This window comes from Eurosta solidaginis, chromosome 1 (genome assembly GCF_040869045.1).
Source record: "Eurosta solidaginis isolate ZX-2024a chromosome 1, ASM4086904v1, whole genome shotgun sequence".
NCBI classification, from domain to species: domain Eukaryota; kingdom Metazoa; phylum Arthropoda; class Insecta; order Diptera; family Tephritidae; genus Eurosta; species Eurosta solidaginis.
In genome coordinates this window covers 262882483-262900749 of record NC_090319.1, presented here as the reverse complement: position 1 = coordinate 262900749, position 18267 = coordinate 262882483, and the positions used below count along the sequence as shown (strand labels likewise).

Here is an 18267-nt window from a genome sequence, read left to right as displayed (position 1 = left end):
TTTGCACCGGCGTTGAACACAGGATCTTTGGTGTGGTAGTCAGTGCACGCTAACATCAGACTACGGCGGTCACAAAAATCAAGTCTAAAAATCAGAAATAACTACGAAAACAGTCCTGAACAGACCAAAATTTACCCGTTATGTTACCCAAAATTAGTTCTTATTGTGACGACTATTAGCATCACTAACTGATACTCACATCACTAATCTGATACTAAGTAAATAAAGGCACAACAACAATAAAGTAAGCTGCCACTCTTGAGTACATCAAATCAATCATCATGTACACACATACGTACAAGGCAACGGAGAGATACTCACAAAAGCATGTAACCATCAACCGAAGTCGTACTCACATATATACATGTACATATATGGCTGGTAACCAAGCACGAAGTTCGCGAAGTTACTAGACCTCCGGAGAAATGGATGAACGAGAAATAAAAACACGCCACTAGTTGCGAATTGAAGTATGATTGTACTACTCCCAACGTAGTCTAATAAAGACCATTTTGCAATACAGAATATTGGAGTGATTAATTCAAAAGTTTAGCGATTCCAACGTTAGCAGAAGGTTGCAAATAAGCAGAATTCCCCAAAATTCGTTACAATTGGTGTCAGAAGAGGAATTGTTGAATAAATTACAGAGTTGCAGAGTACAACAAGGACATGGCAAAGTGGAGAGGATTGAAGATCCAGCAACTGAAGAAGGAGTTGGAGAGCCGTGGATTGAATATAACCGGCAATAAACTCGAACTACAGGCAATGGAATTAGAAGGAGTTAACGTGGAAGAGTACGTCTTTCATCTTGATGGCGATGAGACAACAAAATTGGAGGAGAAAAATGAAACACCACAGAAAATGGCGAACACAGACCTGAACATGATATTAGCAGCAATATCGGCACAAATGCCCGAAATGTCATCACAAATATTCATCAAAATGTCATCGCAACTGGAATCACAGGAGACACGTATGACATCCAAGATGGATGCACAGGAGGCACGCATTTCAGAAATGTCGTCGCAAATGTCATCTCAACAGGAATCGCAGGAGACACGCATAACATCGAAGGTTAAAGCACAAGAAACGCGTATTTCAGAAATGTCGACACAGATTACATCAAAGATGGAAACACAACTGAAAGAACAAGATACACGCATAACAGTACAACTCGAAGGGCAAGAGGCGCGTATATCATCAAAACTCGAAGTGCGTATGGACGAGAAAATAACGCAGTTTCAGGAAAAAATCGAGGCCGAGGCGAATACTTTGAGAGGTCGTATACAGGAGTTCCAACTAAATCGCGAAGTTGTTTCAGCAAGCAATACGAAGGTAAAAACTCCATCTTTTGACGGCTCTGTTCCTTTCCAGGTATTTAAGCTTCAATTTGAGAAGATGTCAGCAGTGAACAACTGGAATGCCGAAGTTAAAGTTGCTGCATTGTCAGTGGCTTTGAAAGGACCATCTGCTGAGATCTTACAGACCATCCCAGAGTACGAACGGAACAGATATGAAGCATTGATGGCCGCACTAGAGAGGCGATACGGAACCGAGCATAGGAAACAGATATACCAAATGGAGTTACTGAACCGCTTCCAGAAGCTTGGTAAAACATTGCAAGAGTTTGCGTCGGATGTTGAAAGGCTGGTACATTTAGCGAATGCGGACGCACCCGTGGAATACACCGAAAGGGTAAAAATCCAGAGCTCTATTAATGGAATACGGGATGTCGAAACGAAGCGAGCGACATACACAAACCCAAAACCTACATTCACAGAAACGGTATCACATGCTCTGATTCAGGAAACAGCATCGCTTCTATGTAAGCCAGCTTTCAAAGCATGCCGTGTGGAGGTAGAAGGGCCAGACTGGGTGAACACAATATTGGAGGCACTGAAAGGATCGCAAAAGCGGAGTAAAAGAGTTATCAAATGCTTCAAATGCGGGAAGCCAGGTCACATTGCACGTCATTGCGATCTTGATCCTAGTGGTTTCAACAGCATGGGTGGTCTTAAGAACAAAGCTGGATGAGATGAGCAAGAGTGAGTTAGATGTAAAGATCGAGAGCTAGCTCCAGCTGTGGAATGGCCCGTTATCTCTGTATCACAAATTGGAAGGCAATCGAGCAGTCTTACCATCAGAGGAAATGCGGATGGCAAGAAGCGTGTACTGACTGTAGATACGGGCGCATCTCACTCCTTAATCCGACTTGATTTGTTCAACAGGAGAGTAAAGCCATTACCTGGAGCAAGATTGCGTACGGTCACTGGCGAGTATAACCAAGTCCAGGGAGAAGTGAATGTAAAGTCTTAATTGGAAAGTTCACGGCTCTACACAAATTCGTTGTGGCGGAGATGAAGTCATACTGGGAGTGGACTTCTTAGTTGAGCAAGACATCAGGATCGACATGCAATGGAGGAATATGTGCTATAACAACTAGGATGTACCACTCAACTTCAGCTTGGAGAAAGGGTTCAGCAGTAAGCGAGTGCTGGTGGAGGCGATTCGACAAAGACCACCAAAGTCTAAAGCAGTAGATCGGGGTAAAGGTTGATGGAACGAATGGGCCAAACAAAGCAAAATCAAAGATACCTGCGAGAGAAACACTAACATTGACAAAACGAAATGGACGCACTAAAACGAAGGAAAGAAGTAGTTCATTGGCCAAACAACATAGTGTAAGAGAACGGTCCGGGATAATGGGTAGTAGGATGAAACAGGTACGACAAGAAAAATAATTCGGAAGGTTTCCTGGAGGGAGATTTGGTACTCCTATACAACCATCACCGGCGGAATGGTGTTCAATCCAAATTTTGGTGCAGTTGGGAAGGCCCGTACAAAGGTGCGAAGAGGATCAGTGATATCATCTACCGCATACAAACCATTGGGAAACCACGAAATAGAAGGATAGTGCATTCGGAGAGGCCAGCAGCGGTAAGATCGAGAGATTCGTCTGGTCGGGACGATCAGACTTAGGTGGAGGGCAGTGTGACGAATGTTAGCATCACTAAATGATACTCACATCACTAATCTGATACTAAGTAAATAAAGGTACAACAACAATAAAGTATGCCGCCACTCTTTAGTACATCAAATCAATCATCATGTACACACTTATATACAAGGCAGCGGAGAGATACTCACAAACGCATGTAATCATCAGCCGAAGTAGTACTCACATATATACATGTACATATATGGCTGGTAACAAAGCACGAAGTTCGCGAAGTAACTAGATCTTAGAAGAAATGGATGAACGAGAAAACTGAGAGTACAAAAGCAACGCAAGCTGAGGAATCAGTATAATTGTACTACTCCCAACGTAGTCTAATAAAAACGATTTTGCAATACCGAATATTGGAGTGATTTATTCAACAGTTTAGCGATTCGAACGTTAGCAGAAGGTTGAAAATAAGCAGAATTCCCCAAAATTCGTTACATTATTTTATTTATTTAGGTAGTCTCAAATTAATCCCTAAAAAGTCTTGAAATTATCCCAAAAAGGTCCCGAAATGATAACGAAAACTATTTGCAAATTAAGCCAAAATATTTCTGTAATAATCTAAAAGAGACAAGACGACGTACCTGCTGTCATCCAAGAAAAAATCGGCGCATCCGCGATTTGGTATCCACGTCACTATTGACGGATATAAATTCATGACTGTGAAGGGTATCGTCTATTTGAGAACCAGCATTAACAGCAAAAACAGTGTCAGCTTAGAAATCAAAGGAAGAATAACTCTTGCCAACTAGTGCTATCTTGGACTTAGTAGTCAATTGTAAAGTAATGAAATCTTTCGACGAATAAAAATCTTGCTATCCAAGCCGCTCGCCATACCTGTCCTGAAGTATGGCTCGGAATTATGGACGGTGTCGAGAGAGGTTGAGATGGCTCTTGAAGTGCCCGCGAGAAAAGTTTTTCGAAAGATTTGTGGTCTTTTCCATAATGCCGACAGCGAGTATGGAAAGATGTGTAATGATGAACTTTTGGTTCTTTTATGACGATGGTGCAGCGAATAAAATCCCAAAGGCTTTGATGGCTATGGTATGTTATTGGATTGAGGATGCTCTGGCCAATGAGTTATTTCAGTTGGTACCACTGTTTGGTAGGCAAGGAGGGGGGGGGGGGGGCTCCACTGAGCTGGGAGATGCAATCGGTGACCAATGGGTGTCAGTTATCGTGAAACAGGGATAGTTGGATTGACTTTTTACGAAACGGCCTAACACGTTAAGGCGGCTGAGCGGCAAACAACGATAATGATGAATCCTGAAGAGATCCTGTTCTGAAATGACCTTGAGTTTTGTGGAAGTAGTACAGAAACAATCCAGATAAAAGCCCCAAATGATGGAAACTACCCCGAAATTGTTGCAAAACTATCGTATAGTCTGGTTGAAGGATCACTTCTTCTAACTGCCCCCATAGTCTCTATACCTTGACATTTGGTCGCAATCAATGACAACTTCATGTTAATTTAGCAAGTCTTTTTTATGTCATAGAAGTGGAACTGAGTTAGGTACTTTTTATTTGAGATGGGTAAATACGTACCAGTTCTTCAATCTGCATTCATTCAGTTTTTCGAAAATTTTCGATATTGAAATAATAAGCGCACGATTAGTCCTATTTTCATTATCAATATATTGGGGGCTTAAAGGAATCGTTATATGAATTACTCCACTTTTCTAGTTTCCGCAATTTTCGATAACGAAAAAGTAATGGTACTTACAGTCCATTTTTCTCCATTTACAATAACAATCAGTTCTGAGTTGAAAGAACACCATTTTTCTAGGTTTCGAAATTTATGATAAGCAAAAACAGGTGTGATTACAGTTCGTTTTTTAATCCATTTGCAATATCAATCTCTTCTGTGTACAAGGAAACCCGTGTGATGAGTGAAACCAATTTTAAATTTTTCGAAATTTTCTATATTGAAAAGGTATACTTTATCGCCCGTCCCTGCCGAGAGACTACCCCTATGTCCATCGCTTCTATATGCACAAAAAAATCTTAGAGCGGGTAGTTTTGTTGTGAATCGCAAATTGGGAAATACTCTACCAACAAATATAAGCAACTTTACTTAAGGCACAGGACAGAAGGTCATGCAGGTTTGAAGGGAAGTTTATTTGCCCAATTTTACTATAGCTTTCTTTGCTAAAAATGTTTATACCCAGCTGAGCTTTCGCGCTGGTTATTATACCGATTTTCAGATATAATTCTTTTGTAATGATATGAAGGATCCCTGTCTAGCTCCCCTTCCGTCCATTCCTCCGCTACCACGTTGAAATACTTCCAAAATTGTATGCAAAAGTTTTGCTGGAACCCACAATAGATTGATATTGAAAAACGAAAAAATAAAACTACAACCATTTTCGTTATCGAAAAAGTGGGATAACCTAAAAACGGGCTTCTTTGAACCTAGGGCATATTGATATTGAAGATGGAAAAACGCTGACAATAACCACACCTTCATTTAAAACCAATAATAGATTTATATTGAAAACGCGCAAAAACGCGCCTACGTTTTCGGTATCTAAATTTTCGAAAATTAAAAAAAAAATGGGATGAATCATTATACGGACCCAGGATACAAGATTGATATTATTGATATTGAAAATGGAAAAAATCTATCTATAACCTAATGAAAGTTTTTAAAAATCCATATATTTCGGGACTATCTCGGTATCGCTAGCATATACCAAGTACCAAGCGTATGAGTGTTTATAGAAAATTACTTTATGTGTAAAACTGCTGAAACATGCTTTCTCAATGGAACGACGTGTAAACGTTAATATGGGATTATAAACGTATGTATATACTTACATACATACACGCCGGATTTTATAGTGCTTCGAAAAATAGTTTTTCTTACATTTACAAATGCTCTCTTAAGTTATAGAAAAAAGAAAAAAAAACGTTTTCGCAAGCATTAGTGCAGTCCGATTGAAGTGGGCGTGTTCGCTACACATAATAACATAAATATACAATAAAATGAAGTGGCATATTGGCCCAGTGCAAACAATGTCACTTTTTATACTCAGCTGAGCAGAGCTCACAGAGTATATTAATTTTTTTCGCATAGCGGTAATCCGTAACGACATAAACTAATCGTGACAGATATAGTTCTCAAAATGATCTGGGCGAAAAAATAAATTCATTTAGCCATGTCCGTCCGTCTGTCCGTCCGTTTGTAAACACGATAGCTTGAGTAAATTTTGAGGTATCTTAATGAAATTTGGTAGGTAAGTTCCTGGGCACTCATCTCAGATCGCTATTTAAAATGAACGAAATCCGACTATAACCACGCCCACTTATTCGATATCGAAAATTTCGAAAAATCGAAAAATTGCGATAATTCATTACGAAAGACGGATAAAGCGATGAAACTTGGTAGGTGGGTTGACCATATGATGCAGAATAGAAAATTAGTAAAATTTTTTACAATGGGCGTGGCGCCGCCCACTTTTAAAGAAGGTAATTTAAAAGTTTTGCAAGATGTAACATGGCAGTCGTTTAAGATATCATGATGAAATTTGGCAGGAGCGTTACTCCTATTACTATATGTATTAGGTCGGGTCGATTTGTGGGGAGGCAAAAAAATCGCCCATTGCTCTGTTAAAATCATATTCTAGGGATCAAAATAAGAAACTTTGCCGAAGGAACCATACCTCTAAAACGAATTCTGATGTCCCCCCCTTTGGGTCGTAGGGGCAAATTTTGAAAAATCCCACTTTGAAATCCCTATGTTTTTTTCTTTTTGGAGCTTATTTTTCTCTTTAGAAATTTATTTAGTCAGAACATATGTTTTATGTCGACCCCGAATGGTATCTGCAAGGTATAGAATTTTAACTCAGAAGCTTTTCATGGCAGAGATACACTCGGAGTCCTTGCCGTATCATCGCCTGGGACGATCCTCTTAGAAAACCTTTTTTCTAATTTAGAAAACCTTTTACAATTCGATTTTCGATATTGCTTTGCACCGGCGTTGAACACAGGATCTTTGGTGTGGTAGTCAGTGCACGCTAACATCAGACTACGGCGGTCACAAAAATCAAGTCTAAAAATCAGAAATAACTACGAAAACAGTCCTGAACAGACCAAAATTTACCCGTTATGTTACCCAAAATTAGTTCTTATTGTGACGACTATTAGCATCACTAACTGATACTTACATCACTAATCTGATACTAAGTAAATAAAGGCACAACAACAATAAAGTAAGCTGCCACTCTTGAGTACATCAAATCAATCATCATGTACACACATACGTACAAGGCAACGGAGAGATACTCACAAAAGCATGTAACCATCAACCGAAGTCGTACTCACATATATACATGTACATATATGGCTGGTAACCAAGCACGAAGTTCGCGAAGTTACTAGACCTCCGGAGAAATGGATGAACGAGAAAACTGAGAGTATAAAAACACGCCACTAGTTGCGAAGTGAAGTATAATTGTACTACTCCCAACGTAGTCTAATAAAGACCATTTTGCAATACAGAATATTGGAGTGATTAATTCAAAAGTTTAGCGATTCGAACGTTAGCAGAATTTGGCAGGAGCGTTACTCCTATTACTATATGTATTAGGTCGGGTCGATTTGAGGGGAGGCAAAAAAATCGCCCATTGCTCTGTTAAAATCATATTCTAGGGATCAAAATAAGAAACTTTGCCGAAGGAACCATACCTCTAAAACGAATTCTGATGTCCCCCCCTTTGGGTCGTAGGGGCAAATTTTGAAAAATCCCACTTTGAAATCCCTATGTTTTTTTCTTTTTGGAGCTTATTTTTCTCTTTAGAAATTTATTTAGTCAGAACATATGTAAATGAAAAAATGAATTTAACTTAGTAATAGAAAAGAAATTTAAAAAAATTATTAGAAATTAGCGTTTTTACAACCCCCTTTTAAAACCAAGGCATCACTGTAATGCATTTGCATGTCGTAAACATAGTTGTGTGGGTTTTTTATTCAACCGTTTTAAAAAATGAAGGTATCACTGTGACACAATTGCAGATCGTAAAATTGCTTGTGTTGTTTTTTCTAAGCCACCACAAGACACAGCAGGTAGAATTGAAATTGCCCCTACCCAAAAATTCGACCCAAAGGGGGGGACATCAGAGCGATTTTTAAATCGACCCGCCCTAATATGTATTCTAAATAAAAATTAGCAAAATCGGATGACGAACACGCCCACTTAAAAAAAAGTTTTAAAAGTCAAATTTTAACAAAAAATTGAATATCTTTACAGTATATGAGTAAATTATGTCAACATTCAAATCCAGTAATGATATGGTACAACAAAATACAACAAGTAAGGAAGGCTAAGTTCGGGTGTAACCGAACATTACATACTCAGTTGAGAGCTATGGAGACAAAATAAGGAAAATCACCATGTAGGAAAATGAACCTAGGGTAACCCTGGAATGTGGTTGTATGACATGTGTATCAAATGGAAGGTATTAAAGAGTATTTTAAGAGAGAGTAGGCCATAGTTCTATGGATGGACGCCATTTAGGGATATCGCCATAAAGGTGGACCAGGGCTGACTCTAGAATGTGTTTGTACGATATGGGTATCAAATGAAAGGTGATAATAAGTATTTTAAAAGGGAATGGGCTTTAGTTCTATAGGTGAACGCCTTTTCGAGAAATCCCCATAAAGGTGGACCAGGGGTGACTCTAGAATATGTTTGTACGATATGGGTATCAAATGAAAGCTGTTAATGAGTATTTTGAAAAGGAGTGATCCTTAGTTCCCTAGGTGGACGCCGTTTCGAGATATCGCCATAAAGGTGGACCAGGGGTGTCTCTAGTTGTACGATATGGGAATCAAATGAAAGGTGTTACTGAGCGTTTTAAGAGGGAGTGGGCATTAGGTCTATAGGTGGACGCCTTTTCGAAATGTCGCCATTAGGGTGGGCCAGGGGTGACTCTAGAATGTGTTTGTACGATATGGGTATCAAACGAAAGGTGTTACTGAGCATTTTAAGAGGGAGTGGGCATTATGTCCATAGGTGGACGCCTTTTCGAGATATCGCCATTAGGGTGGGCCAGGGGTGACTCTGGAATGTGTTTGTACGATATGGGTATCAAATGAAAGGTGGTAATGAGTATTTTAAAAGTGAGCAATCCTTAGTTCTATAGGTGGACGCCTTTTCGAGATATCGCCATAAAGGTGGACCAAGGGTGACTCTAGAATGTTTCTACGATATGGGTATCAAACGAAAGGTGTTACTGAGCATTTTAAGAGGGAGTGGGCACTAGGTCTATAGGTGGACGCCTTTTCGAGATATCGCCATTAGGGTGGGCCAGGGGTGACTCTAGAATGTTTGTACGATATGGGTATCAAACGAAAGGTGTTACTGAGCATTTTAAGAGAAAGTGGGCATTAGGTCTATAGGTGCGCGCCTTTTCGAGATATCGCCATTAAGGTGGGCCAGGGTGACTCTAGAATGTGTTTGTACGATATGGGTATCAAATGAAAGGTGGTAATGAGTATTTTAAAAGGGAGTAATCCTCAGTTCTATAGGTGGACGCCTTTTCGAGATATCGCCATAAAGGTTGACCAAGGGTGACTCTAGAATGTTTGTACGATATGGGTATCAAACGAAAGGTGTTACTGAGCATTTTAAGAGGGAGTGGGCATTAGGTCTATAGGTGGACGCCTTTTCGAGATATCGCCATTAGGGTGGGCCAGGGGTGACTCTAGAATGTTTGTACGATATGGGTATCAAACGAAAGGTGTTACTGAGCATTTTAAGAGGGAGTGCGCATTAGGTCTATAGGTGGACGCCTTTTCGAGATATCGCCATTAGGGTGGGCCAGGGGTGACTCTAGAATGTTTGTACGATATGGGTATCAAAGGAAAGGTGTTACTGAGCATTTTAAGAGGGAGTGGACATTAGGTCTATAGGTGGACGCCTTTTCGAGATATCGCCATTAGGGTGGGCCAGGGGTGACTCTAGAATGTTTTTACGATATGGGTATCAAACGAAAGGTGTTACTGAGCATTTTAAGAGGGAGTGGGCATTAGGTCTATAGGTGCACGCCTTGACTCTAGAATGTGTTTGTACGATATGGATATCAAATTAAAGGTATTGATGAGGGTTTTAAAAGCGAGTGGCCCTTAGATGTATATGTGAAGGCGTTCTCGCGATATCGACCAAATGTGGATCAGGTGATCCAGAAAATCATCTGTCGGGTACTGCTAATTTATTTATATATTCAATGACACTAACAGTATTCCTGCCAAGATTCCAAGGGCTGTTGATTTCGCCTTGTAGAACTTTTTCATTTTCTTCTACTTAATATGGTAGGTGTCACACCCATTTTACAAAGTTTTTTCCAAAGTTATATTTTGCGTCAATAAACCAATCCAGTTACCATGTTTCATCCCTTTTTTCGTATTTGGTATAGAATTATGGCTTTTTTTTATTTTTTCGTAATTTTCGATATCGATAAAGTGGGCGTGGTTATGGTCGGATTTCGGCCATTTTTTATACCAAGATAAAGTGAGTTCAGATAAGTACGTGGGCTAAGCTTAGTAAAGATATATCGGTTTTTGCTCAAGTTATTGTGTTAACGGCCGAGCGGAAGGACAGACGGTGGACTGTGTATAAAAACTGGGCGTGGCTTCTACCGATTTCGCCCATTTTCACAGAGAACAGTTAACGTCATAGAATCTATGCTCCTACCAAATTTCAAAAGGATTGGTAAATTTTTGTTCGACTTATGGCATTAAAAGTATTCTAGACACACTAAATGAAAATGGGCGGAGCCACGCCCATTTTGAAATTTTCTTTAATTTTTGTATTTTGTTGCATCATATCATTACTGGAGTTGAATTTTGACTTAATTTACTTATATACAGTAAAGATATTAAATTTTTTGTTAAAATTTGAATTTAAAAAAAATTTTTTTTAAAAAGTGGGCGTGTTCTTCATCCAATTTTGCTAATTTTTATTCAGCACATATATAGTAATAGTAGTAACGTTCCTGCCAAATTTCATCATGATATCTTCAACGACTGCCAAATTACAGCTTGCAAAACTTTTAAATTACCTTCTTGTAAAAGTGGGCGGTGCCACGCCCATTGTCCAAAATCTTACTAATTTTCTATTCTGCGTCATAACGTCAACCCATCTACCAAGTTTCATCGCTTTAACCGCCTTTGGCAATGAATTATCGCATTTTTTCGGTTTTTCGAAATTTTCGATATCGAAAAAGTGGGCGTGGTTATAGTCCGATATCGTTCATTTTAAATAGCGATCTGAGATGAGTGCTCAGGAACCTACATACCAAATTTCATCAAGATACCTCAAAATTTACTCAAGTTATCGTGTTAACGGACGGACGGACGGACGGACGGACGGACGGACATGGCTCAATCAAATTTTTTCTGGATCCTGATTATTTTGATATATGGAAGTCTATATCTATCTCGATTCCTTTATATATGTACAACCAACCGTTATCCAATCAAACTTAATATACTCTGTGAGCTCTGCTCAACTGAGTATAAAAATAAAAGAGAGTTTCAAAATGGGCGCTGCTCCGCCCTTTTTCGTTTAATTTGTCTATAATACTTTTAATGCCATAAGTCGAACAAAAATTTACCAATCCCTGTGAAATATGGTAGTGGCATAGATTCTACGACGGTAACTATTTTTTGTGAAAATGGGCGAAGCCGGTTGGAGCCACTCCCAGTTTTTATACACAGTCGACCGTCTGTCCTTTCGCTCGGCCGTTAACACGATAGCTTGAGCAAAAATCGATTTATCTTTACCACACTTAGCTCACGTATTTATCTGAACTCACTTTATCTTGGTATAAAAAATGGAGGAAATTCGAATATGACCATAATTCTATACCAAATACGAAAAAATGGCTGAAACATGGTGATTGGATTTTTAGAAGAACTTTGTAAAATGGGTGTGACACCTACCATATTAAGTAGAAGAAAATGAAAAAGTTCTGCAGGGCGAAACCAAAAGCCCTTGGAATCATGGCAGGAATATTGTTCGTGATATTACATATATAAATAAATTAGCGGTACCCGACAGATGATGTTCTGGATCACCCTGGTCCACATTTGGGTCGATATCTCGAAAACGCCTTCATATTTGCAACTAAGGGTCACTCCCTTTTAAAGCCCTCATTAATACCTTTAATTTGATACCCATCGTACAAACACATTATAGAGTCACCCCTGGTCCATCTTTATGGCGATAGGCTTCCACCTATAGAACTAAGGCCTACTCCATTTTAAAATACTCTGTAATACCTTTCATTTGATACCCATGTCATACAAACACATTCCAGGGTTACCCTAGGTTCATTTTCCTACATGGTGATTTTCTTTTACAAAGGATGAAGGAAAATCGTTCCAAAAAACGTTACCCTTGTTCTACAATTTTGTCGATATTTCCCAAACGTATGTGATATAGAATTAAAAACCACTTATAAACCATTTACGAAACCCTACGAAACCAACGCAGCTAAGCTCTTAGCTGAGTATGTAATATTCGGTTAGATCCGAACTTAGACTTCCTTACTTGTTTTATTTAATTGTGTATGTAAACAAGTCTTTTAGGAGTGCCACTCCGACAAAATGTCCATTTGAACATGTTTACGTTTCTTACAATATAATAAAGAAGATAAAAGCATCGCACTTTTTTATCGTTATTAATAGTATTTGGAGAATTATTTTTATTGCCAAGTAAATAGAAAAAAATAAAAAAGGATTTCATGAACTTTATTTTGGGGCATTGTTGTACGATTTTCACTTGATGGGTGTACAGAGGTTCACATGCTTGGATAAGTTCGGGGTCAACTCGGATGTTACTGACCTAATTGGCGCTTAACCGTTTAAACGGTAATGGCAGTGCAACAAGGCGTGCCAGTCGCTTCTTCCCTCTGCCATTGGTCACACTAAGGGAGTTTAAATCGTTTTCCACTCGGATCTACTTCAGGTTAATATCTGAATTGGTTTAGCTCTGAAATATGAGGACAGTTTTAGGACAATTTAAATTTAAGTAATTTTGGAACGTTTTCGGGACTATTTATGGATTATTCCATGAGTGTTTCTGAAATCATTTCATAAGTAAAGATTGTTTTCGAAATCGTTTCGGTACTGTCTTGGGTTATTTTAGGGCTTAACTTTGTATCGATTGAGGATCGTTTTCTGGGTGACTGTTGTCTCGTGACTATTTTGGGATCATTTCGAGACGAATTATAAATAATTTTGGGTCTTCTTCTATATCATTTCGTCATAGTTTTTGAGATTATTTGTGTAAAATTTCTGGATTATTTCCAAAGTCAGTCGTGTATTCTTTACGGGATCACTTCAGGTATATTTTTGGAATCGTGTCGGGATTGTTCCGGGATAATTGAAGGACTATCTCTGGATCGACTCTGGGACTGTTTTCCGGGGAACTGCCCATTCGGGAGTATTTTGGGATAATTTCACGAAAGTTTAATTTCGGGATTTTCTCTGGATGAATTTCTCGAGACATTTTGGAATTATTTCCATAAATTTGAATTAATTCGTAGTAGTTTTTGGGATCAGGATAAGATAATTTTGGGACCATTTCGTGAGAAATTCGAGATCATTTTCGAGAAGAATTCCGCACAACCATTTAAGTACTTTTTCAGGATAACTTTGGAGAGTTTTTCAAATAGGCGGCCCCCGTAGTTTGTTGGAGCGTGCTCAGTCTACCACACCGAAGATCTCGTTCAGAGCAACATCAAAATTTTAGAAACAAGAAGTAATTTCCGAATGTATTTCTGCCATGAAAAGCTTCTCAGTGAAAAATCGTCTGCCTCGCAAATGCAGTTAGAGTCGAGTAAGACATGTAGGTACCGTCCCGCCAATTTGTAGGAAAATTTAAAATGGAGCACGACGCAAATTAGAAGAGAAGCTCGGTCCTCATTCTCTTCGAAGGTATATCGCGCCCTGTATTTATTTATTTTGTCTTCAGATAATTTGGTTTTTATTTCAGGTATCAATTCGCGATCAATTTGAGGTTACCGCCAGATAATTTCAGCAGTATTTTTGAATTATTTTCTTAAATTTTTCTTTATCGCTTTTTTGGGACTATTTTGTGTAATCCATTAATGTTGATGGCATTGGGCGCAGTGGTTGTGCTGTGTGGCTTATTGACCAATAGAATGCTTACAGTAAAATAAGGCAGTAGAGTAGTTCACAAAGTTTTCACACTACCTCTTGTAAATGAAGGATTTGGAGAGTATTTTCGATGATGATAGTCAGTTGCTGGATTTTGATCCGGTACGTTACGGAGAGTAGCAGCATTAAAGTCCTAGCGCCACGATCTCATGAACGCTGAACCTTCTAGGCAGGGACGTAGAGAGAAAATCCGGACCCGGGACTAAGCAATTTACAGGCCCCCTATGAAAAATCCACTAAAACATTTGATTAATTTGAATTAATGACGTCTCATTCATGAATCATTATTGATGAATTACATCAAAACATATTTTTTCCACATCAATTAAATGAGTTTTGGACTAAGAGCTGAAAATAAAATTAACATAGAATATTTACTATTTATACTATTTTATTGTAACGTAGAAATGAAAATCTCTTTTAACAGCCACATATAAATTTTAATTATTCAGTATAGAAGGTTCGGATTAGAGGTTTACGCCGATCACTTTATCGGCGGCGGCGGCGTAGGTTCTATTATATACCGGCGGCGGCGGCGTAGGCGGCGCGCCGGCGTACGCCGGTGTTCTTACTTTAAAAGCTTGATTTTTGTATTTAAAAAAATAATATTTAGGGAAGGTTTTGTTTATATGTATTTAAGGAAATCAACGTGTTGGCCATTTCGGAAAGATCCGGGGTTTTTGCATCAAAATCTCGCAGACTGTTCAAAAATTTTCAGGAGTAGCTCCTTGCGAAGGGATTGTCCCTCGTTCGCTTGCTCCAGAGGCTTCGAACCTAACCCCGGTCTTTGGAATTGGTACTGCTACGTCTGCTGAAAAGAAATAGAGATACATAAAATAGTCACACTTTTGCTTGTATATCTCGTGCAAAGCGTAGTTTCACCTAGGGTTAACTCCTGATAATCGTCGCGAACACAATTTCTTTAAATCATTTGTCGCTCCTTGGCGGTCACGCATAAAGGCGACTTAGGGTTGCTATTAATGGTCTATTAATACTCATGACTCTCGTGGCACAGGGCGCCTCCAGTTTTTTCGGCTGTTTTTAAGAGCTACAATTTCCGATGTGCGAACAGTAGGAATCCCTACCACCAGTCGCTACCACGCCTCCTGAGCTTCACACCATATGCCAGTACAGAAGCTATAGGACTGCGATTTCGAACTCATACCTTCGTCGACGTCACTTTCCTAGAAGCTCCAGGTTTAGCTACGAAGACTTTCCAACAGATGCTTTTGTCGCGCTATGCTGCCGAGCTACACCAGAGAAACACCTTGAAACGTTAGGGAGTGACTATTCGGCCAAAGATGCCGCCCTCGAAATCATAGGCAGTCTAAGTGGATGTGATTGCGTCATGGGTGAAAATCGTATAATCCTCGGCGCATATACATAATCAAAATTTTACATGGACCCTGGATAAAACTTTTAAAATGTATACCAAAGATTGCAGACGTTTGTGTTCACAACATTGATTTCAATAGTCTTCGTTAAATCAAATTTAGAATGAGAGTCGACGGATTTTAAGTTGAAAGTTGTTAACTACTGTTTTCCGGCCTTACGATATAGGAGTTCATTATGGATGACCGCGTAGCTTCAGTTTTCAGACAAGTTCGACTGTCCACTACGTTAGGGTAGTATCACACACGGTCATTAGTTCCACTGTCTTGGGAAAGCTTTTGCTTCACCACTTCGAGTGTTCTTGCAAAGGACAAAGCCTCACCTAGTAGATATATGTGCCTACGTATTCACATTTGTAAAAGGAGCCGTAACGTGTAGGTGATATTTAAACTTGGCTGATAGGCTTTAATAAATATGATTCACTCCAAGGGACTGGTTTTGGATAGGGCCGCCAACTTTAGTAAATGTCAAACCGGGAGACTTGGGTGTTGAAGGATGAAGTGTGAAAATCAAAATTAACATTTCAATCGCTATTGTATAGTTTCGCAAATAAACAACAGATGTTTGAATGCAAGACTTAGTGATCTTTCAAACCCTTCTCTTAAGTACATATATCCTCAACTTAAGTATGAGGTAAGAATAATTTCAAAGGAGTGTTTATGCCCCTAGAACCTACTAAAGAATTTGCATTACTGATTTCGCTTATTTTTGAGGAATATTTAAAAACATGGTCGCCTTGGGTCATTTTTTTTGAATTAATTGTTCATTATTAATTTTTTCAAAAATGCAAAGTGAGCATATAAATTTATTATATAACTTTTCTTTTAGTGCTTTGTTTTAATAACTTGCTGAATTGGGTGATGCAAAGTCCGTGTTAAGCTGACATCGAAAGCGTCTGTTATTTTAAATAACTTTGAATAGTTATAAAGAGTTAAATTTCGCAATTAGTTTCTTATAACTGGCCGCATCCGTAGACACCACTTTCAACCATGTCCGACCAATTTTCGACATGAGCAATAATTGGCCTAAACAGTCTTAAACGAGTTGAAAATATAGTAACGCGCCGGACGCCGCGCCGCCGCGCCGATATTTTTAACATTCGGCGGCGGCGTGCGAAAAACGACCAAAATCGGCGGCCGCGGCGTATATCTCTAGTTCGGATATCAAAGAGGAACATTCTGCACTAGATACAGTGACAGGTAAAGTGCAAAAGATACGTAAAGCAACACAAATGTTGGAGAAAATTGTATACAGATTTTGAACATAGACGGCATTTAGCAATTCCAATGGTGACATACCTTTATCAAAATTTGCTTCGTAAATGTGTTTCAAGTGAATTATTTCGCATTCTAAGCTTTGAGAAATGACTGACTTGTATTTTTGGACAAATTTTGCTGCGCTCGCCAGAACCGTAGTTTCATCCATGTCTTCAAATTGCCACAAAAAGGAAAACGTTCGTTCAAATTTCTCACAGCTGCAAATCGTTCAGTAATGCCAACGATCACCGAATCAAAGATCACCAGGAATGTATTGTTTTTAAAATCAGACTCTGAATCATCCGTAATCATCTCCCTTATTTTATCTTCAGAACGTCTTTTGGGTTTTCTCTTTCGAATGTCCGAAAACTTTGGCGAGATGTTCAACTGAATAGCAATTGTTTTGCATTCGTTTAAAATTTTTTCCTATTGGTTCTTGATCAATTTCAAATCAGCTAATAAGGCATCTAGATGTCGGACCTCAACATCTATTGTGGCGTCTATAGTTTGAAGGACCACGTTTCTTTCATTAATTGTAGTCAGTATTTTAAACCAAATTGAGGACAGCAAGATACATTCGAACTTGTCGATGTACTTGAGAATGCCTGTAACATCTTCGTATGCTTGGCTTTTGTCTGAAAGACTATGAAGAGAGCTTGGTACATTTTTTTTTGAGGACGTCCCATCGCTGTGAACTGCTGCTGAAAATAGTAAAATATTCTTGGACAACTCCGAAGAAAGTAATTGCACAACATTCTGCAGCATCAACACCACATAAATTGAGACTGTGGGTTGCACAAGGGAGTCATCAGCATTCCAGTTTTTGTCGAGAATGTGACGTAGTGCTCCGTTGTAAGCTCCTTTCATATTGGCGCCGTTATCGTACCCATGTGCACGACAATCTTTTAATCGGATTTCATGTTTACCTAGAGTATGGCAAATTAGATCAGCGATTTTCTGACCAGTTTTTTGGTTACAATTCACGAAAGCCAAAAACCGTTCTTGAATTGTAAAATTTGTTGCTTTCGAGTTGAAATGGAGTTAGCGCAAAATGAACGTAGTCAACGTGACTAGCATCAGGTATAGCATCAACGATAACAGCGAAATACTTGCTTCTCTTGCCCTGATCAAATATAGTTTCCTTCACGTGCTGTGCACTAATTTCTATAAACTCATTCTGAACATCTGGGGAAAGATAGTGAACTTGTAAACATTTGTGCTGCCGTTGTGAAATCCTAACTTTCTCCAAATGATCTCTAAGTATCGGATCATAATGGCTTATGAGATCTTAGATGCCCAAAAAATGTCCATTGTTTCGTTCACCAAGATATATACTTTCGCCTTTGAAAGCTAGGCCTCCTTCACCCAAAAATAAAATAGTGTCCAAAATTCTATATAAAATTTCTTTCCACTTTTAAATTTCAGTGATTA

The 18267-nt window shown here is 38.9% G+C and overlaps 1 protein-coding gene across 6 annotated transcripts in view; it reads right to left on the bottom strand.

The window, feature by feature from the left end:
• Positions 1–18267, bottom strand: part of TkR99D (Tachykinin-like receptor at 99D) — a 156121-nt gene that overhangs the window by 108328 nt on the left and 29526 nt on the right. The gene's annotated exons all lie outside the window — the stretch shown is intronic.